Here is a 22,423-nt window from a genome sequence, read left to right on the forward strand (position 1 = left end):
GCCGCTAGGCGGCGCGGGCGAGGGGTTTCGGGGACCCTTAGCCCCCACGGGGTTAGGGGAACCTCTACCCCAGGGGGAAACGGGACCCTCTTCCCCCTTGTGGGAAAAGTAAACCTTCCTCCCGGGGCACACCTGCACCCTCCTCTCGGACTCACAAACCCCGGGGCAGGACGTGTGCCCCAAGACGCCCTAGACGAAGGGGCGGGTTCACCGTCAGGGAGGGCAACCCCTGCAAGCCACAGACAGCCGGCGCCCGCGGCGTCCTCCAAAACGGCAGGCAGACATGCCGGCGGGGAAAGCCCTCAGCAACCCAGCACCACTCAAAGGGGAAGAGTCCTCCCCTGCCTCAGCTGCGCTGCTGAGCCCCAGGCTCCGCCCCCGGCCGGAGACTGACCCCGCCCACCGGACTCTGCCTGAGCACAGGTGCACTTCACAGAGCCGCCGGGGGGGGGGTCGCCGGTAAATGGGGGCGGGGTCCCTCAGCACCAAGGGGGCAGGGTGACCCCTACACCATGGGGAAAGGGCCCGCACTTCCCCCATGGGGGAAGGAGGCCCACTTCCCCCTTGGGGAACGGTAAACCTTGCCCCGGGGCACACCTGCAGCCTCCTCTCGCACTCACACCAACAGGGGCAGGCCGGGCGCCGGAGGACGCCCTAGACGGAGGGGCGAGGTCACCGTCACGGAGGGCGACCCCTGCAAGCCTCCGACTGTCTACGTCCGCGGCCCCCTCCAAAGCTGCAGGCAGACAGGTCGGGGGGGAAAGGCCCGGGCCACCTGGCAGCACTCAAAAGGGGAAGAGGCCTCACCTGGCCAGGCAGCGCTGATGGGACTCAGGCCCCGCCCCCGGCCGGAGCCTGACCCCGCCCGCCGGACTCTGCCTGAGCACAGGTGCACTTCACAGAGCCGCCGCCAGGGGGCGCTGGCGAGGGGGGGGCTGGGGTTCGGGGACCCTCAGCCCAAGCGGGTAGGGGGAGCTCTGCAACCACGGGGGTACAGAGTCCAAGAGCCCCGGGAAGGTGCAGGGACCGCAAGCCCGTTTTGGCCATGGGGCCCTCTCCCCCGCGGGGGACACCTGCAACCTCCTCCGCACTCACTCCCCGAGGAGCTGACAGTGCGCCGAGGACGCCATAGACGGAGGGGCGGGGTCACCGTCAGGGAGGGTACCACCTGTATGCCTCGGACTGTCTGCGTCCGCGGCCTCCTCCAAAGCTGCAGGCAGACAGGTCGCGGGGGAAAGGCCCGGGCCACCCGGCAGCACTCAAAGGGGAAGAGGCCTCACCTGTCCAGGCAGCGCTGATGAGCCTCAGGCCCCGCCCCCGGCCGGAGCCTGACCCCGCCCGCCGGACTCTGCCTGAGCACAGGTGCAGTTCCCAGCGCCGCCGCTAGGGGGCGCGGGCGAGGAGTTTCGGGGACCCTTAGCCCCCACGGGGGTAGGGGAACCTCTACCCCAGGGGGAAACGGGACCCTCTTCCCCCTTGTGGGAAAAGTAAACCTTCCTCCCGGGGCACACCTGCACCCTCCTCTCGGACTCACAAACCCCGGGGCAGGACGTGTGCCCCAAGACGCCCTAGACGAAGGGGCGGGTTCACCGTCAGGGAGGGCAACCCCTGCAAGCCACAGACAGCCGGCGCCCGCGGCGTCCTCCAAAACGGCAGGCAGACATGCCGGCGGGGAAAGCCCTCAGCAACCCAGCACCACTCAAAGGGGAAGAGTCCTCCCCTGCCTCAGCTGCGCTGCTGAGCGCCAGGCTCCGCCCCCGGCCGGAGACTGACCCCGCCCACCGGACTCTGCCTGAGCACAGGTGCACTTCACAGAGCCGCCGGGGGCGGGGATCGCCGGTAAATGGGGGCGGGGTCCCTCAGCACCAAGGGGGCAGGGTGACCCCTACACCATGGGGAAAGGGCCCGCACTTCCCCCATGGGGGAAGGAGGCCCACTTCCCCCTTGGGGAACGGTAAACCTTGCCCCGGGGCACACCTGCAGCCTCCTCTCGCACTCACACAACAGGGGCAGGCCGGGCGCCGGAGGACGCCCTAGACGGAGGGGCGGGGTCACCGTCAGGGAGGGCGACCCCTGCAAGCCTCCGACTGTCTGCGTCCGCGGCCCCCTCCAAAGCTGCAGGCAGACAGGTCGGGGGGGAAAGGCCCGGGCCACCTGGCAGCACTCAAAGGGGAAGAGGCCTCACCTGGCCAGGCAGCGCTGATGGGACTCAGGCCCCGCCCCCGGCCGGAGCCTGACCCCGCCCGCCGGACTCTGCCTGAGCACAGGTGCACTTCACAGAGCCGCCGCCAGGGGGCGCTGGCGAGGGTGGGGGGCTGGGGTTCGGGGACCCTCAGCCCAAGCGGGTAGGCGAGCTCTGCAACCACGGGGGTACAGAGTCCCAGAGCCCCGGGAAGGTGCAGGGACCGCAAGCCCGTTTTGGCCATGGGGCCCTCTCCCCCGCGGGGGACACCTGCAACCTCCTCCGCACTCACACCCCGAGGGGCTGACAGTGCGCCGAGGACGCCATAGACGGAGGGGCGGGGTCACCGTCAGGGAGGGTACCACCTGTATGCCTCGGACTGTCTGCGTCCGCGGCCTCCTCCAAAGCTGACAGGCAGACAGGTCGCGGGGGAAAGGCCCGGGCCACCCGGCAGCACTCAAAGGGGAAGAGGCCTCACCTGTCCAGGCAGCGCTGATGAGCCTCAGGCCCCGACCCGGACAGAGCCTGACCCCGCCCGCCGGACTCTGCCTGAGCACAGGTGCACTTCACAGAGCCGCCGGGGAGGGGGTCGCCGGTAAATGGGGGCGGGGTCCCTCAGCACCAAGGGGGCAGGGTGACACCTACACCATGGGGAAAGGGCCCGCACTTCCCCCATGGGGGAAGGAGGCCCACTTCCCCATTGGGGAACGGTAAACCTTGCCCCGGGGCACACCTGCAGCCTCCTCTCGCACTCACACCAACAGGGGCAGGCCGGGCCCGGAGGACGCCCTAGACGGAGGGGCGGGGTCACCGTCAGGGAGGGCGAACCCTGCAAGCCTCCGACTGTCTGCATCCGCGGCCCCTTCCAAAGCTGCAGGCAGACAGGTCGGGGGGGAAAGGCCCGGGCCACCTGGCAGCACTCAAAAGGGAAGAGGCCTCACCTGGCCAGGCAGCGCTGATGGGACTCAGGCCCCGCCCCCGGCCGGAGCCTGACCCCGCCCGCCGGACTCTGCCTGAGCACAGGTGCACTTCACAGAGCCGCCGCCAGGGGGCGCTGGCGAGGGTGGGGGCCTGGGGTTCGGGGACCCTCAGCCCAAGCGGGTAGGGGAGCTCTGCAACCACGGGGGTACAGAGTCCAAGAACCCCGGGAAGGTGCAGGGACCGCAAGCCCGTTTTGGCCATGGGGCCCTCTCCCCCGCGGGGGACACCTGCAACCTCCTCCGCACTCACACCCCGAGGGGCTGACAGTGCGCCGAGGACGCCATAGACGGAGGGGCGGGGTCACCGTCAGGGAGAGTACCACCTGTATGCCTCGGACTGTCTGCGTCCGCGGCCTCCTCCAAAGCTGCAGGCAGACAGGTCGCGGGGGAAAGGCCCGGGCCACCCGGCAGCACTCAAAGGGGAAGAGGCCTCACCTGTCCAGGCAGCGCTGATGAGCCTCAGGCCCCGCCCCCGGCCGGAGCCTGACCCCGCCCGCCGGACTCTGCCTGAGCACAGGTGCAGTTCCCAGCGTCGCCGCTAGGGGGCGCGCGCGAGTGGTTTCGGGGACCCTTAGCCCCCACGGTGGTAGGGGAACCTCTACCCCAGGGGGAAACGGGACCCTCTTCCCCCTTGTGGGAAAAGTAAACCTTCCTCCCGGGGCACACCTGCACCCTCCTCTCGGACTCACACACCCCGGGGCAGGACGTGTGCCCCAAGACGCCCTAGACGAAGGGGCGGGTTCACCGTCAGGGAGGGCAACCCCTGCAAGCCACAGACAGCCGGCGCCCGCGGCGTCCTCCAAAACGGCAGGCAGACATGCCGGCGGTGAAAGCCCTCAGCAACCCAGCACCACTCAAAGGGGAAGAGTCCTCCCCTGCCTCAGCTGCGCTGCTGAGCCCCAGGCTCCGCCCCCGGCCGGAGACTGACCCCGCCCACCGGACTCTGCCTGAGCACAGGTGCACTTCACAGAGCCGACGGGGGCGGGGATCGCCGGTAAATGGGGGCGGGGTCCCTCAGCACCAAGGGGGCAGGGTGACCCCTACACCATGGGGAAAGGGCCCGCACTTCCCCCATGGGGGAAGGAGGCCCACTTCCCCCTTGGGGAACGGTAAACCTTGCCCCGGGGCACACCTGCAGCCTCCTCTCGCACTCACACCAACAGGGGCAGGCCGGGCGCCGGAGGACGCCCTAGACGGAGGGGCGGGGTCACCGTCAGGGAGGGCGACCCCTGCAAGCCTCCGACTGTCTGCGTCCGCGGCCCCCTCCAAAGCTGCAGGCAGACAGGTCGGGGGGGAAAGGCCCGGGCCACCTGGCAGCACTCAAAGGGGAAGAGGCCTCACCTGGCCAGGCAGCGCTTATGGGACTCAGGCCCCGCCCCCGGCCGGAGCCTGACCCCGCCCGCCGGACTCTGCCTGAGCACAGGTGCAGTTCCCAGCGCCGCCGCTAGGGGGCGCGGGCGAGGGGTTTCGGGGACCCTTAGCCCCCACGGGGGTAGGCGAACCTCTACCCCAGGGGGAAACTGGACCCTCTTCCCACTTGTGGGAAAAGTAAACCTTCCTCCCGGGGCACACCTGCACCCTCCTCTCGGACTCACAAACCCAGGGGCAGGACGTGTGCCCCAAGACGCCCTAGACGAAGGGGCGGGTTCACCGTCAGGGAGGGCAACCCCTGCAAGCCACAGACAGCCGGCGCCCGCGGCGTCCTCCAAAACGGCAGGCAGACATGCCGGCGGGGAAAGCCCTCAGCAACCCAGCACCACTCAAAGGGGAAGAATCGTCCCCTGCCTCAGCTGCGCTGCTGAGCCCCAGGCTCCACCCCCGGCCGGAGCCTGACCCCGCCCACCGGACTCTGCCTGAGCACAGGTGCACTTCACAGAGCCGCCGGGGGGAGGGGTCGCCGGTAAATGGGGGCGGGGTCCCTCAGCACCAAGGGGGCAGGGTGACCCCTACACCATGGGGAAAGGGCCCGCACTTCCCCCATGGGGGAAGGAGGCCCACTTCCCCCTTGGGGAACGGTAAACCATGCCCCGGGGCACACCTGCAGCCTCCTCTCGCACTCACACCAACAGGGGCAGGCCGGGCGCCGGAGGACGCCCTAGACGGAGGGGCGGGGTCACCGTCAGGGAGGGCGACCCCTGCAAGCCTCCGACTGTCTGCGTCCGCGGCCCCCTCCAAAGCTGCAGGCAGACAGGTCGGGGGGGAAAGGCCCGGGCCACCTGGCAGCACTCAAAGGGGAAGAGGCCTCACCTGGCCAGGCAGCGCTGATGGGACTCAGGCCCCGCCCCCGGCCGGAGCCTGACCCCGCCCGCCGGACTCTGCCTGAGCACAGGTGCACTTCACAGAGCCGCCGCCAGGGGGCGCTGGCGAGGGTGGGGGGCTGGGGTTCGGGGACCCTCAGCCCAAGCGGGTAGGGGAGCTCTGCAACCACGGGGGTACAGAGTCCAAGAGCCCCGGGAAGGTGCAGGGACCGCAAGCCCGTTTTGGCCATGGGGCCCTCTCCCCCGCGGGGGACACCTGCAACCTCCTCCGCACTCACACCCCGAGTTGCTGACAGTGCGCCGAGGACGCCATAGACGGAGGGGCGGGGTCACCGTCAGGGAGGGTACCACCTGTATGCCTCGGACTGTCTGCGTCCGCGGCCTCCTCCAAAGCTGCAGGCAGACAGGTCGCGGGGGAAAGGCCCGGGCCACCGGGCAGCACTCAAAGGGGAAGAGGCCTCACCTGTCCAGGCAGCGCTGATGAGCCTCAGGCCCCGCCCCCGGCCGGAGCCTGACCCCGCCCGCCGGACTCTGCCTGAGCACAGGTGCAGTTCCCAGCGCCGCCGCTAGGGGGCGCGGGCGAGGGGTTTCGGGGACCCTTAGCCCCCACGGGGGTAGGGGATCCTCTACCCCAGGGGGAAATGGGACCCTCTTCCCCCTTGTGGGAAAAGTAAACCTTCCTCCCGGGGCACACCTGCACCCTCCTCTCGGACTCACAAACCCCGGGGCAGGACGTGTGCCCCAAGACGCCCTAGACGAAGGGGCGGGTTCACCGTCAGGGAGGGCAACCCCTGCAAGCCACAGACAGCCGGCGCCCGCGGCGTCCTCCAAAACGTCAGGCAGACATGCCGGCGGGGAATGCTCTCAGCAACCCAGCACCACTCAAAGGGGAAGAGTCCTCCCCTGCCACAGCTGCGCTGCTGAGCCCCAGGCTCCGCCCCCGGCCGGAGACTGACCCCGCCCACCGGACTCTGCCTGAGCACAGGTGCACTTCACAGAGCCGCCGGGGGCGGGGATCGCCGGTAAATGGGGGCGGGGTCCCTCCGCACAAAGGGGGCAGGGTGACCCCTTCACCATGGGGAAAGGGCCCGCACTTCCCCCATGGGGGAAGGAGGCCCACTTCCCCCTTGGGGAACGGTAAACCTTGCCCCGGGGCACACCTGCAGCCTCCTCTCGCACTCACACCAACAGGGGCAGGCCGGGCGCCGGAGGACGCCCTAGACGGAGGGGAGGGGTCACCGTCAGGGAGGGCGACCCCTGCAAGCCTCCGACTGTCTGCGTCCGCAGCCCCCTCCAAAGCTGCAGGCAGACAGGTCGGGGGGGAAAGGCCCGGGCCACCTGGCAGCACTCAAAGGGGAAGAGGCCTCACCTGGCCAGGCAGCGCTGATGGGACTCAGGCCCCGCCCCCGGCCGGAGCCTGACCCCGCCCGCCGGACTCTGCCTGAGCACAGGTGCACTTCACAGAGCCGCCGCCAGGGGGCGCTGGCGAGGGTGGGGGGCTGGGGTTCGGGGACCCTCAGCCCAAGCGGGTAGGGGAGCTCTGCAACCACGGGGGTACAGAGTCCAAGAGCCCCGGGAAGGTGCAGGGACCGCAAGCCCGTTTTGGCCATGGGGCCCTCTCCCCCGCGGGGGACACCTGCAACCTCCTCCGCACTCACACCCCGAGTTGCTGACAGTGCGCCGAGGACGCCATAGACGGAGGGGCGGGGTCACCGTCAGGGAGGGTACCACCTGTATGCCTCGGACTGTCTGCGTCCGCGGCCTCCTCCAAAGCTGCAGGCAGACAGGTCTGGGGGGAAAGGCCCGGGCCACCCGGTAGCACTCAAAGGGGAAGAGGCCTCACCTGGCCAGGCAGCGCTGATGAGCCTCAGGCCCCGCCCCCGGCCGGAGCCTGTCCCCGCCCGCCGGACTCTGCCTGAGCACAGGTGCAGTTCCCAGCGCCGCCGCTAGGGGGCGCGGGCGAGGGGTTTCGGGGACCCTTAGCCCCCACGGGGGTAGGGGAACCTCTACCCCAGGGGGAAACGGGACCCTCTTCCCCCTTGTGGGAAAAGTAAACCTTCCTCCTGGGGCACACCTGCACCCTCCTCTCGGACTCACAAACCCCGGGGCAGGACGTGTGCCCCAAGACGCCCTAGACGAAGGGGCGGGTTCACCGTCAGGGAGGGCAACCCCTGCAAGCCACAGACAGCCGGCGCCCGCGGCGTCCTCCAAAACGGCAGGCAGACATGCCGGCGGGGAAAGCCCTCAGCAACCCAGCACCACTCAAAGGGGAAGAGTCCTCCCCTACCTCAGCTGCGCTGCTGAGCCCCAGGCTCCGCCCCCGGCCGGAGACTGACCCCGCCCACCGGACTCTGCCTGAGCACAGGTGCACTTCACAGAGCCGCCGGGGGCGGGGATGGCCGGTAAATGGGGGCGGGGTCCCTCAGCACCAAGGGGGCAGGGTGACCCCTACACCATGGGGAAAGGGCCCGCACTTCCCCCATGGGGGAAGGAGGCCCACTTCCCCCTTGGGGAACGGTAAACCTTGCCCCGGGGCACACCTGCAGCCTCCTCTCGCACTCACACCAACAGGGCAGGCTGGGCGCCGGAGGACGCCCTAGACAGAGGGGCGGGGTCACCGTCAGGGAGGGCGACCCCTGCAAGCCTCCGACTGTCTGCGTCCGCGGCCCCCTCCAAAGCTGCAGGCAGACAGGTCGGGGGCGAAAGGCCCGGGCCACCTGGCAGCACTCAAAGGGGAAGAGGCCTCACCTGGCCAGGCAGCGCTGATGGGACTCAGGCCCCGCCCCCGGCCGGAGCCTGACCCCGCCCGCCGGACTCTGCCTGAGCACAGGTGCACTTCACAGAGCCGCCGCCAGGGGGCGCTGGCGAGGGTGGGGGGCTGGGGTTCGGGGACCCTCAGCCCAAGCGGGTAGGGGAGCTCTGCAACCACGGGGGTACAGAGTCCAAGAGCCCCGGGAAGGTGCAGGGACCGCAAGCCCGTTTTGGCCATGGGGCCCTCTCCCCCGCGGGGGACACCTGCAACCTCCTCCGCACTCACACCCCGAGGGGCTGACAGTGCGCCGAGGACGCCATAGACGGAGGGGCGGGGTCACCGTCAGGGAGGGTACCACCTGTATGCCTCGGACTGTCTGCGTCCGCGGCCTCCTCCAAAGCTGCAGGCAGACAGGTCGCGGGGGAAAGGCCCGGGCCACCCGGCAGCACTCAAAGGGGAAGAGGCCTCACCTGTCCAGGCAGCGCTGATGAGCCTCAGGCCCCGCCCCCGGCCGGAGCCTGACCCCGCCCGCCGGACTCTGCCTGAGCACAGGTGCAGTTCCCAGCGCCGCCGCTAGGGGGCGCGGGCGAGGGGTTTCGGGGACCCATAGCCCCCACGGGGGTAGGGGAACCTCTACCCCAGGGGGAAACGGGACCCTCTTCCCCCTTGTGGGAAAAGTAAACCTTCCTCCCGGGGCACACCTGCACCCTCCTCTCGGACTCACAAACCCCGGGGCAGGACGTGTGCCCCAAGACGCCCTAGACGAAGGGGCGGGTTCACCGTCAGGGAGGGCAACCCCTGCAAGCCACAGACAGCCGGCGCCCGCGGCGTCCTCCAAAACGGCAGGCAGACATGCCGGCGGGGAAAGCCCTCAGCAACCCAGCACCACTCAAAGGGGAAGAGTCCTCCCCTGCCTCAGCTGCGCTGCTGAGCCCCAGGCTCCGCCCCCGGCCGGAGACTGACCCCGCCCACCGGACTCTGCCTGAGCACAGGTGCACTTCACAGAGCCGCCGGGGGCAGGGATCGCCGGTAAATGTGGGCGGGGTCCCTCAGCACCAAGGGGGCAGGGTGACCCCTACACCATGGGGAAAGGGCCGGCACTTCCCCCATGGGGGAAGGAGGCCCACTTCCCCCTTGGGGAACGGTAAACCTTGCCCCGGGGCACACCTGCAGCCTCCTCTCGCACTCACACCAACAGGGCAGGCCGGGCGCCGGAGGACGCCCTAGACGGAGGGGCGGGGTCACAGTCAGGGAGGGCGACCCCTGCAAGACTCCGACTGTCTGCGTCCGCGGCCCCCTCCAAAGCTGCAGGCAGACAGGTCGGGGGGGAAAGGCCCGGGCCACCTGGCAGCACTCAAAGGGGAAGAGGCCTCACCTGGCCAGGCAGCGCTGATGGGACTCAGGCCCCGCCCCCGGCCTGAGCCTGACCCCGCCCGCCGGACTCTGCCTGAGCACAGGTGCAGTTCCCAGCGCCGCCGCTAGGGGGCGCGGGCGAGGGGTTTCAGGGACCCTTAGCCCCCACGGGGGTAGGCGAACCTCTACCCCAGGGGGAAACGGGACCCTCTTCCCCCTTTTGGGAAAAGTAAACCTTCCTCCCGGGGCACACCTGCACCCTCCTCTCGGACTCACAAACCCAGGGGCAGGACGTGTGCCCCAAGACGCCCTAGACGAAGGGGCGGGTTCACCGTCAGGGAGGGCAACCCCTGCAACCCACAGACAGCCGGCGCCCGCGGCGTCCTCCAAAACGGCAGGCAGACATGCCGGCGGGGAAAGCCCTCAGCAACCCAGCACCACTCAAAGGGGAAGAGTCCTCCCCTGCCTCAGCTGCGCTGCTGAGCCCCAGGCTCCGCCCCCGGCCGGAGACTGACCCCGCCCACCGGACTCTGCCTGAGCACAGGTGCACTTCACAGAGCCGCCGGGGGCGGGGATCGCCGGTTAATGGGGGCGGGGTCCCTCAGCAACAAGGGGGCAGGGTGACCCCTACACCATGGGGAAAGGGCCCGCACTTCCCCCATGGGGGAAGGAGGCCCACTTCCCCCTTGGGGAACGGTAAACCTTGCCCCGGGGCACACCTGCAGCCTCCTCTCGCACTCACACAAACAGGGGCAGGCCGGGCGCCGGAGGACGCCCTAGACGGAGGGGCGGGGTCACCGTCAGGGAGGGCGACCCCTGCAAGCCTCCGACTGTCTGCGTCCGCGGCCCCCTCCAAAGCTGCAGGCAGACAGGTCGGGGGGGAAAGGCCCGGGCCACCTGGCAGCACTCAAAGGGGAAGAGGCCTCACCTGGCCAGGCAGCGCTGATGGGACTCAGGCCCCGCACCCGGCCGGAGCCTGACCCCGCCCGCCGGACTCTGCCTGAGCACAGGTGCACTTCACAGAGCCGCCGCCAGGGGGCGCTGGCGAGGGGGGGGGCTGGGGTTCGTGGACCCTCAGCCCAAGCGGGTAGGGGGAGCTCTGCAACCACGGGGGTACAGAGTCCAAGAGCCCCGGGAAGGTGCAGGGACCGCAAGCCCGTTTTGGCCATGGGGCCCTCTCCCCCGCGGGGGACACCTGCAACCTCCTCCGCACTCACACCCCGAGGGGCTGACAGTGCGCCGAGGACGCCATAGACGGAGGGGCGGGGTCACCGTCAGGGAGGGTACCACCTGTATGCCTCGGACTGTCTGCGTCCGCGGCCTCCTCCAAAGCTGCAGGCACACAGGTCGCGGGGGAAAGGCCCGGGCCACCCGGCAGCACTCAAAGGGGAAGAGGCCTCACCTGTCCAGGCAGCGCTGATGAGCCTCAGGCCCCGCCCCCGGCCGGAGCCTGACCCCGCCCGCCGGACTCTGCCTGAGCACAGGTGCAGTTCCCAGCGCCGCCGCTAGGGGGCGCGGGCGAGGGGTTTCGGGGACCCATAGCCCCCACGGGGGTAGGGGAACCTCTACCCCAGGGGGAAACGGGACCCTCTTCCCCCTTGTGGGAAAAGTAAACCTTCCTCCCGGGGCACACCTGCACCCTCCTCTCGGACTCACAAACCCCGGGGCAGGACGTGTGCCCCAAGACGCCCTAGACGAAGGGGCGGGTTCACCGTCAGGGAGGGCAACCCCTGCAAGCCACAGACAGCCGGCGCCCGCGGCGTCCTCCAAAACGGCAGGCAGACATGCCGGCGGGGAAAGCCCTCAGCAACCCAGCACCACTCAAAGGGGAAGAGTCCTCCCCTGCCTCAGCTGCGCTGCTGAGCGCCAGGCTCCGCCCCCGGCCGGAGACTGACCCCGCCCACCGGACTCTGCCTGAGCACAGGTGCACTTCACAGAGCCGCCGGGGGCGGGGATCGCCGGTAAATGGGGGCGGGGTCCCTCAGCACCAAGGGGGCATCATGGTGACCCCTACACCATGGGGAAAGGGCCCGCACTTCCCCCATGGGGGAAGGAGGCCCACTTCCCCCTTGGGGAACGGTAAACCTTGCCCCGGGGCACACCTGCAGCCTCCTCTCGCACTCACACCAACAGGGGCAGGCCGGGCGCCGGAGGACGCCCTAGACGGAGGGGCGGGGTCACCGTCAGGGAGGGCGACCCCTGCAAGCCTCCGACTGTCTGCGTCCGCGGCCCCCTCCAAAGCTGCAGGCAGACAGGTCGGGGGGGAAAGGCCCGGGCCACCTGGCAGCACTCAAAGGGGAAGAGGCCTCACCTGGCCAGGCAGCGCTGATGGGACTCAGGCCCCGCCCCCGGCCGGAGCCTGACCCCGCCCGCCGGACTCTGCCTGAGCACAGGTGCACTTCACAGAGCCGCCGCCAGGGGGCGCTGGCGGGGGGGGGCTGGGGTTCGGGGACCCTCAGCCCAAGCGGGTAGGGGGAGCTCTGCAACCACGGGGGTACAGAGTCCAAGAGCCCCGGGAAGGTGCAGGGACCGCAAGCCCGTTTTGGCCATGGGGCCCTCTCCCCCGCGGGGGACACCTGCAACCTCCTCCGCACTCACACCCCGAGGGGCTGACAGTGCGCTGAGGACGCCATAGACGGAGGGGCGGGGTCACCGTCAGGGGGGTACCACCTGTATGCCTCGGACTGTCTGCGTCCGCGGCCTCCTCCAAAGCTGCAGGCAGACAGGTCGGGGGGAAAGGCCCGGGCCGCCCGGCAGCACTCAAAGGGGAAGAGGCCTCACCTGTCCAGGCAGCGCTGATGAGCCTCAGGCCCCGCCCCCGGCCGGAGCCTGACCCCGCCCGCCGGACTCTGCCTGAGCACAGGTGCAGTTCCCAGCGCCGCCGCTAGGCGGCGCGGGCGAGGGGTTTCGGGGACCCTTAGCCCCCACGGGGTTAGGGGAACCTCTACCCCAGGGGGAAACGGGACCCTCTTCCCCCTTGTGGGAAAAGTAAACCTTCCTCCCGGGGCACACCTGCACCCTCCTCTCGGACTCACAAACCCCGGGGCAGGACGTGTGCCCCAAGACGCCCTAGACGAAGGGGCGGGTTCACCGTCAGGGAGGGCAACCCCTGCAAGCCACAGACAGCCGGCGCCCGCGGCGTCCTCCAAAACGGCAGGCAGACATGCCGGCGGGGAAAGCCCTCAGCAACCCAGCACCACTCAAAGGGGAAGAGTCCTCCCCTGCCTCAGCTGCGCTGCTGAGCCCCAGGCTCCGCCCCCGGCCGGAGACTGACCCCGCCCACCGGACTCTGCCTGAGCACAGGTGCACTTCACAGAGCCGCCGGGGGGGGGGTCGCCGGTAAATGGGGGCGGGGTCCCTCAGCACCAAGGGGGCAGGGTGACCCCTACACCATGGGGAAAGGGCCCGCACTTCCCCCATGGGGGAAGGAGGCCCACTTCCCCCTTGGGGAACGGTAAACCTTGCCCCGGGGCACACCTGCAGCCTCCTCTCGCACTCACACCAACAGGGGCAGGCCGGGCGCCGGAGGACGCCCTAGACGGAGGGGCGAGGTCACCGTCACGGAGGGCGACCCCTGCAAGCCTCCGACTGTCTACGTCCGCGGCCCCCTCCAAAGCTGCAGGCAGACAGGTCGGGGGGGAAAGGCCCGGGCCACCTGGCAGCACTCAAAGGGGAAGAGGCCTCACCTGGCCAGGCAGCGCTGATGGGACTCAGGCCCCGCCCCCGGCCGGAGCCTGACCCCGCCCGCCGGACTCTGCCTGAGCACAGGTGCACTTCACAGAGCCGCCGCCAGGGGGCGCTGGCGAGGGGGGGGCTGGGGTTCGGGGACCCTCAGCCCAAGCGGGTAGGGGGAGCTCTGCAACCACGGGGGTACAGAGTCCAAGAGCCCCGGGTAGGTGCAGGGACCGCAAGCCCGTTTTGGCCATGGGGCCCTCTCCCCCGCGGGGGACACCTGCAACCTCTTCCGCACTCACACCCCGAGGAGCTGACAGTGCGCCGAGGACGCCAAAGACGGAGGGGCGGGGTCACCGTCAGGGAGGGTACCACCTGTATGCCTCGGACTGTCTGCGTCCGCGGCCTCCTCCAAAGCTGCAGGCAGACAGGTCGCGGGGGAAAGGCCCGGGCCACCCGGCAGCACTCAAAGGGGAAGAGGCCTCACCTGTCCAGGCAGCGCTGATGAGCCTCAGGCCCCGCCCCCGGCCGGAGCCTGACCCCGCCCGCCGGACTCTGCCTGAGCACAGGTGCAGTTCCCAGCGCCGCCGCTAGGGGGCGCGGGCGAGGGGTTTCGGGGACCCTTAGCCCCCACGGGGGTAGGGGAACCTCTACCCCAGGGGGAAACGGGACCCTCTTCCCCCTTGTGGGAAAAGTAAACCTTCCTCCCGGGGCACACCTGCACCCTCCTCTCGGACTCACAAACCCCGGGGCAGGACGTGTGCCCCAAGACGCCCTAGACGAAGGGGCGGGTTCACCGTCAGGGAGGGCAACCCCTGCAAGCCACAGACAGCCGGCGCCCGCGGCGTCCTCCAAAACGGCAGGCAGACATGCCGGCGGGGAAAGCCCTCAGCAACCCAGCACCACTCAAAGGGGAAGAGTCCTCCCCTGCCTCAGCTGCGCTGCTGAGCCCCAGGCTCCGCCCCCGGCCGGAGCCTGACCCCGCCCACTGGACTCTGCCTGAGCACAGGTGCACTTCACAGAGCCGCCGGGGGGGGGGGTCGCCGGTAAATGGGGGCGGGGTCCCTCAGCACCAAGGGGGCAGGGTGACCCCTACACCATGGGGAAAGGGCCGGCACTTCCCCCATGGGGGAAGGAGGCCCACTTCCCCCTTGGGGAACGGTAAACCTTGCCCCGGGGCACACCTGCAGCCTCCTCTCGCACTCACACCAACAGGGGCAGGCCGGGCGCCGGAGGACGCCCTAGACGGAGGGGCGGGGTCACCGTCAGGGAGGGCGACCCCTGCAAGCCTCCGACTGTCTGCGTCCGCGGCCCCCTCCAAAGCTGCAGGCAGACAGGTCGGGGGGGAAAGGCCCGGGCCACCTGGCAGCACTCAAAGGGGAAGAGGCCTCACATGGCCAGGCAGCGCTGATGGGACTCAGGCCCCGCCCCCGGCCGGAGCCTGACCCCGCCCGCCGGACTCTGCCTGAGGACAGGTGCAGTTCCCAGCGCCGCCGCTAGGGGGCGCGGGCGAGGGGTTTCGGGGACCCTTAGCCCCCACGGGGGTAGGCGAACCTCTACCCCAGGGGGAAACGGGACCCTCTTCCCCCTTGTGGGAAAAGTAAACCTTCCTCCCGGGGCACACCTGTACCCTCCTCTCGGACTCACAAACCCAGGCGCAGGACGTGTGCCCCAAGACGCCCTAGACGAAGGGGCGGGTTCACCGTCAGGGAGGGCAACCCCTGCAAGCCACAGACAGCCGGCGCCCGCGGCGTCCTCCAAAACGGCAGGCAGACATGCCGGTGGGGAAAGCCCTCAGCAACCCAGCACCACTCAAAGGGGAAGAGTCCTCCCCTGCCTCAGCTGCGCTGCTGAGCCCCAGGCTCCGCCCCCGGCCGGAGCCTGACCCCGCCCACCGGACTCTGCCTGAGCACAGGTGCACTTCACAGAGCCGCCGGGGGGAGGGGTCGCCGGTAAATGGGGGATGGGTCCCTCAGCACCAAGGGGGCAGGGTGACCCCTACACCATGGGGAAAGGGCCCGCACTTCCCCCATGGGGGAAGGAGGCCCACTTCCCCCTTGGGGAACGGTAAACCTTGCCCCGGGGCACACCTGCAGCCTCCTCTCGCACTCACACCAACAGGGGCAGGCCGGGCGCCGGAGGACGCCCTAGACGGAGGGGCGGGGTCACCGTCAGGGAGGGCGACCCCTGCAAGCCTCCGACTGTCTGCGTCCGCGGCCCCCTCCAAAGCTGCAGGCAGACAGGTCGGGGGGGAAAGGCCCGGGCCACCTGGCAGCACTCAAAGGGGAAGAGGCCTCACCTGGCCAGGCAGCGCTGATGGGACTCAGGCCCCGCCCCCGGCCGGAGCCTGACCCCGCCCGCCGGACTCTGCCTGAGCACAGGTGCACTTCACAGAGCCGCCGCCAGGGGGCGCTGGCGAGGGTGGGGGGCTGGGGTTCGGGGACCCTCAGCCCAAGCGGGTAGGGGAGCTCTGCAACCACGGGGGTACAGAGTCCAAGAGCCCCGGGAAGGTGCAGGGACCGCAAGCCCGTTTTGGCCATGGGGCCCTCTCCCCCGCGGGGGACACCTGCAACCTCCTCCGCACTCACACCCCGAGGGGCTGACAGTGCGCTGAGGACGCCATAGACGGAGGGGCGGGGTCACCGTCAGGGAGGGTACCACCTGTATGCCTCGGACTGTCTGCGTCCACGGCCTCCTCCAAAGCTGTAGGCAGACAGGTCGCGGGGGAAAGGCCCGGGCCACCCGGCAGCACTCAAAGGGGAAGAGGCCTCACCTGTCCAGGCAGCGCTGATGAGCCTCAGGCCCCGCCCCCGGCCGGAGCCTGACCCCGCCCGCCGGACTCTGCCTGAGCACAGGTGCAGTTCCCAGCGCCGCCGCTAGGGGGCGCGGGCGAGGGGTTTCGGGGACCCTTAGCCCCCACGGGGGTAGGGGAACCTCTACCCCAGGGGGAAACGGGACCCTCTTCCCCCTTGTGGGAAAAGTAAACCTTCCTCCCGGGGCACACCTGCACCCTCCTCTCGGACTCACAAACCCCGGGGCAGGACGTGTGCCCCAAGACGCCCTAGACGAAGGGGCGGGTTCACCGTCAGGGAGGGCAACCCCTGCAAGCCACAGACAGCCGGCGCCCGCGGCGTCCTCCAAAACGGCAGGCAGACATGCCGGCGGGGAAAGCTCTCAGCAACCCAGCACCACTCAAAGGGGAAGAGTCCTCCCCTGCCTCAGCTGCGCTGCTGAGCCCCAGGCTCCGCCCCCGGCCGGAGCCTGACCCCGCCCACCGGACTCTGCCTGAGCACAGGTGCACTTCACAGAGCCGCCGGGGGGAGGGGTCGCCGGTAAATGGGGGCGGGGTCCCTCAGCACCAAGTTGGCAGGGTGACCCCTACACCATGGGGAAAGGGCCCGCACTTCCCCCATGGGGAAAGGAGGCCCACTTCCCCCTTGGGGAACGGTAAACCTTGCCCCGGGGCACACCTGCAGCCTCCTCTCGCACTCACACCAACAGGGGCAGGCCGGGCGCCGGAGGACGCCCTAGACGGAGGGGCGGGGTCACCGTCAGGGAGGGCGACCCCTGCAAGCCTCAGACTGTCTGCGTCCGCGGCCCCCTCCAAAGCTGCAGGCAGACAGGTCGGGGGGGAAAGGCCCGGGCCACCTGGCAGCACTCAAAGGGGAAGAGGCCTCACCTGGCCAGGCAGCGCTGATGGGACTCAGGCCCCGCCCCTGGCCGGAGCCTGACCCCGCCCGCCGGACTCTGCCTGAGCACAGGTGCAGTTCCCAGCGCCGCCGCTAGGGGGCGCGGGCGAGGGGTTTCGGGGACCCTTAGCCCCCACGGGGGTAGGGGAACCTCTACCCCAGGGGGAAACGGGACCCTCTTCCCCCTTGTGGGAAAAGTAAACCTTCCTCCCGGGGCACACCTGCACCCTCCTCTCGGACTCACAAACCCAGGGGCAGGACGTGTGCCACAAGACGCCCTAGACGAAGGGGCGGGTTCACCGTCAGGGAGGGCAACCCCTGCAAGCCACAGACAGCCGGCGCCCGCGGCGTCCTCCAAAACGGCAGGCAGACATGCCGGCGGGGAAAGCCCTCAGCAACCCAGCACCACTCAAAGGGGAAGAGTCCTCCCCTGCCTCAGCTGCGCTGCTGAGCCCCAGGCTCCGCCCCCGGCCGGAGCCTGACCCCGCCCACCGGACTCTGCCTGAGCACAGGTGCACTTCACAGAGCCGCCGGGGGGAGGGGTCGCCGGTAAATGGGGGCGGGGTCCCTCAGCACCAAGGGGGCAGGGTGACCCCTACACCATGGGGAAAGGGCCCGCACTTCCCCCATGGGGGAAGGAGGCCCACTTCCCCCTTGGGGAACGGTAAACCTTGCCCCGGGGCACACCTGCAGCCTCCTCTCGCACTCACACCAACAGGGGCAGGCCGGGCGCCGGAGGACGCCCTAGACGGAGGGGCGGGGTCACCGTCAGGGAGGGCGACCCCTGCAAACCTCCGACTGTCTGCGTCCGCGGCCCCCTCCAAAGCTGCAGGCAGACAGGTCGGGGGGGAAAGGCCCGGGCCACCTGGCAGCACTCAAAGGGGAAGAGGCCTCACCTGGCCAGGCAGCGCTGATGGGACTCAGGCCCCGCCCCCGGCCGGAGCCTGACCCCGCCCGCCGGACTCTGCCTGAGCACAGGTGCACTTCACAGAGCCGCCGCCAGGGGGCGCTGGCGAGGGTGGGGGGCTGGGGTTCGGGGACCCTCAGCCCAAGCGGGTAGGGGAGCTCTGCAACCACGGGGGTACAGAGTCCAAGAGCCCCGGGAAGGTGCAGGGACCGCAAGCCCGTTTTGGCCATGGGGCCCTCTCCCCCGCGGGGGACACCTGCAACCTCCTCCGCACTCACACCCCGAGGGGAAGACAGTGCGCCGAGGACGCCATAGACGGAGGGGCGGGGTCACCGTCAGGGAGGGTACCACCTGTATGCCTCGGACTGTCTGCGTCCGCGGCCTCCTCCAAAGCTGCAGGCAGACAGGTCGCGGGGGAAAGGCCCGGGCCACCCGGCAGCACTCAAAGGGGAAGAGGCCTCACCTGTCCAGGCAGCGCTGATGAGCCTCAGGCCCCGCCCCCGGCCGGAGCCTGACCCCGCCCGCCGGACTCTGCCTGAGCACAGGTGCAGTTCCCAGCGCCGCCGCTAGGGGGCGCGGGCGAGGGGTTTCGGGGACCCTTAGCCCCCACGGGGGTAGGGGAACCTCTACCCCAGGGGGAAACGGGACCCTCTTCCCCCTTGTGGGAAAAGTAAACCTTCCTCCCGGGGCACACCTGCACCCTCCTCTCGGACTCACAAACCCCGGGGCAGGACGTGTGCCCCAAGACGCCCTAGACGAAGGGGCGGGTTCACCGTCAGGGAGGGCAACCCCTGCAAGCCACAGACAGCCGGCGCCCGCGGCGTCCTCCAAAACGGCAGGCAGACATGCCGGCGGGGAAAGCCCTCAGCAACCCAGCACCACTCAAAGGGGAAGAGTCCTCCCCTGCCTCAGCTGCGCTGCTGAGCGCCAGGCTCCACCCCCGGCCGGAGACTGACCCCGCCCACCGGACTCTGCCTGAGCACAGGTGCACTTCACAGAGCCGCCGGGGGCGGGGATCGCCGGTAAATGGGGGCGGGGTCCCTCAGCACCAAGGGGGCATCATGGTGACCCCTACACCATGGGGAAAGGGCCCGCACTTCCCCCATGGGGGAAGGAGGCCCACTTCCCCCTTGGGGAACGGTAAACCTTGCCCCGGGGCACACCTGCAGCCTCCTCTCGCACTCACACCAACAGGGGCAGGCCGGGCGCCGGAGGACGCCCTAGACGGAGGGGCGGGGTCACCGTCAGGGAGGGCGAACCCTGCAAGCCTCCGACTGTCTGCGTCCACGGCCCCCTCCAAAGCTGCAGGCAGACAGGTCGGGGGGGAAAGGCCCGGGCGACCTGACAGCACTCAAAGGGGAAGAGGCCTCACCTGGCCAGGCAGCGCTGATGGGACTCAGGCCCCGCCCCCGGCCGGAGCCTGACCCCGCCCGCCGGACTCTGCCTGAGCACAGGTGCACTTCACAGAGCCGCCGCCAGGGGGCGCAGGCGGGGGGGGGCTGGGGTTCGGGGACCCTCAGCCCAAGCGGGTAGGGGGAGCTCTGCAACCACGGGGGTACAGAGTCCAAGAGCCCCGGGAAGGTGCAGGGACCGCAAGTCCGTTTTGGCCATGGGGCCCTCTTCCCCGCGGGGGACACCTGCAACCTCCTCCGCACTCACACCCCGAGGGGCTGACAGTGCGCTGAGGACGCCATAGACGGAGGGGCGGGGTCACCGTCAGGGGGGTACCACCTGTATGCCTCGGACTGTCTGCGTCCGCGGCCTCCTCCAAAGCTGCAGGCAGACAGGTCGGGGGGAAAGGCCCGGGCCGCCCGGCAGCACTCAAAGGGGAAGAGGCCTCACCTGTCCAGGCAGCGCTGATGAGCCTCAGGCCCCGCCCCCGGCCGGAGCCTGACCCCGCCCGCCGGACTCTGCCTGAGCACAGGTGCAGTTCCCAGCGCCGCCGCTAGGCGGCGCGGGCGAGGGGTTTCGGGGACCCTTAGCCCCCACGGGGTTAGGGGAACCTCTACCCCAGGGGGAAACGGGACCCTCTTCCCCCTTGTGGGAAAAGTAAACCTTCCTCCCGGGGCACACCTGCACCCTCCTCTCGGACTCACAAACCCCGGGGCAGGACGTGTGCCCCAAGACGCCCTAGACGAAGGGGCGGGTTCACCGTCAGGGAGGGCAACCCCTGCAAGCCATAGACAGCCGGCGCCCGCGGCGTCCTCCAAAACGGCAGGCAGACATGCCGGCGGGGAAAGCCCTCAGCAACCCAGCACCACTCAAAGGGGAAGAGTCCTCCCCTGCCTCAGCTGCGCTGCTGAGCCCCAGGCTCCGCCCCCGGCCGGAGACTGACCCCGCCCACCGGACTCTGCCTGAGTACAGGTGCACTTCACAGAGCCGCCGGGGGGAGGGGTCGCCGGTAAATGGGGGCGGGGTCCCTCAGCACCAAGGGGGCAGGGTGACCCCTACACCATGGGGAAAGGGCCCGCACTTCCCCCATGGGGGAAGGAGGCCCACTTCCCCCTTGGGGAACGGTAAACCTTGCCCCGGGGCACACCTGCAGCCTCCTCTCGCACTCACACCAACAGGGGCAGGCCGGGCGCCGGAGGACGCCCTAGACGGAGGGGCGGGGTCACCGTCAGGGAGGGCGACCCCTGCAAGCCTCCGACTGTCTGCGTCCGCGGCCCCCTCCAAAGCTGCAGGCAGACAGGTCGGGGGGAAATGGCCCGGGCCACCTGGCAGCACTCAAAGGGGAAGAGGCCTCACCTGGCCAGGCAGCGCTGATGGGACTCAGGCCCCGCCCCCGGCCGGAGCCTGACCCCGCCCGCCGGACTCTGCCTGAGCACAGGTGCAGTTCCCAGCGCCGCCGCTAGGGGGCGCGGGCGAGGGGTTTCGGGGACCCTTAGCCCCCACGGGGGTAGGGGAACCTCTACCCCAGGGGGAAACGGGACCCTCTTCCCCCTTGTGGGAAAAGTAAACCTTCCTCCCGGGGCACACCTGCACCCTCCTCTCGGACTCACAAACCCCGGGGCAGGACGTGTGCCCCAAGACGCCCTAGACGAAGGGGCGGGTTCACCGTCAGGGAGGGCAACCCCTGCAAGCCACAGACAGCCGGCGCCCGCGGCGTCCTCCAAAACGGCAGGCAGACATGCCGGCGGGGAAAGCCCTCAGCAACCCAGCACCACTCAAAGGGGAAGAGTCCTCCCCTGCCTCAGCTGCGCTGCTGAGCCCCAGGCTCCGCCCCCGGCCGGAGACTGACCCCGCCCACCGGACTCTGCCTGAGCACAGGTGCACTTCACAGAGCCGCCGGGGGCGGGGATCGCCGGTAAATGGGGGCGGGGTCCCTCAGCACCAAGGTGGCAGGGTGACCCCTACACCATGGGGAAAGGGCCCGCACTTCCTCCATGGGGGAAGGAGGCCCACTTCCCCCTTGGGGAACGGTAAACCTTGCCCCGGGGCACACCTGCAGCCTCCTCTCGCACTCACACCAACAGGGGCAGGCCGGGCGCCGGAGGACGCCCTAGACGGTGGGGCGGGGTCACCGTCAGGGAGGGCGACCCCTGCAAGCCTCCGACTGTCTGCGTCCGCGGCCCCCTCCAAAGCTGCAGGCAGACAGGTCGGGGGGGAAAGGCCCGGGCCACCTGGCAGCACTCAAAGGGGAAGAGGCCTCACCTGGCCAGGCAGCGCTGATGGGACTCAGGCCCCGCCCCCGGCCGGAGCCTGACCCCGCCCACCGAACTCTGTCTGAGCACAGGTGCACTTCACAGAGCCGCCGGGGGCGGGGATCGCCGGTAAATGGGGGCGGGGTCCCTCAGCACCAAGGGGGCAGGGTGACCCCTACACCATGGGGAAAGGGCCCGCACTTCCCCCATGGGGGAAGGAGGCCCACTTCCCCCTTGGGGAACGGTAAACCTTGCCCCGGGGCACACCTGCAGCCTCCTCTCGCACTCACACCAACAGGGGCAGGCCGGGCGCCGGAGGACGCCCTAGACGGAGGGGCGGGGTCACCGTCAGGGAGGGCGACCCCTGCAAGCCTCCGACTGTCTGCGTCCGCGGCCCCCTCCAAAGCTGCAGGCAGAAGGTCGGGGGGGAAAGGCCCGGGACACCTGGCAGCACTCAAATGGGAAGAGGCCTCACCTGGCCAGGCAGCGCTGATGGGACTCAGGCCCCGCCCCCGGCCGGAGCCTGACCCCGCCCGCCGGACTCTGCCTGAGCACAGGTGCAGTTCCCAGCGCCGCCGCTAGTGGGCGCGGGCGAGGGGTTTCGGGGACCCTTAGCCCCCACGGGGGTAGGCGAACCTCTACCCCAGGGGGAAACGGGACCCTCTTCCCCCTTGTGGGAAAAGTAAACCTTCCTCCAGGGGCACACCTCCACCCTCCTCTCGGACTCACAAACCCAGGGGCAGGACGTGTGCCCCAAGACGCCCTAGACGAAGGGGCGGGTTCACCGTCAGGGAGGGCAACCCCTGCAAGCCACAGACAGCCGGCGCCCGCGGCGTCCTCCAAAACGGCAGGCAGACATGCCGGCGGGGAAAGCCCTCAGCAACCCAGCACCACTCAAAGGGGAAGAGTCCTCCCCTGCCTCAGCTGCGCTGCTGAGCCCCAGGCTCCGCCCCCGGCCGGAGACTGACCCCGCCCACCGGACTCTG

This window comes from Talpa europaea (assembly GCF_964194135.1).
Source record: "Talpa europaea genome assembly, chromosome: 7".
NCBI classification, from domain to species: domain Eukaryota; kingdom Metazoa; phylum Chordata; class Mammalia; order Eulipotyphla; family Talpidae; genus Talpa; species Talpa europaea.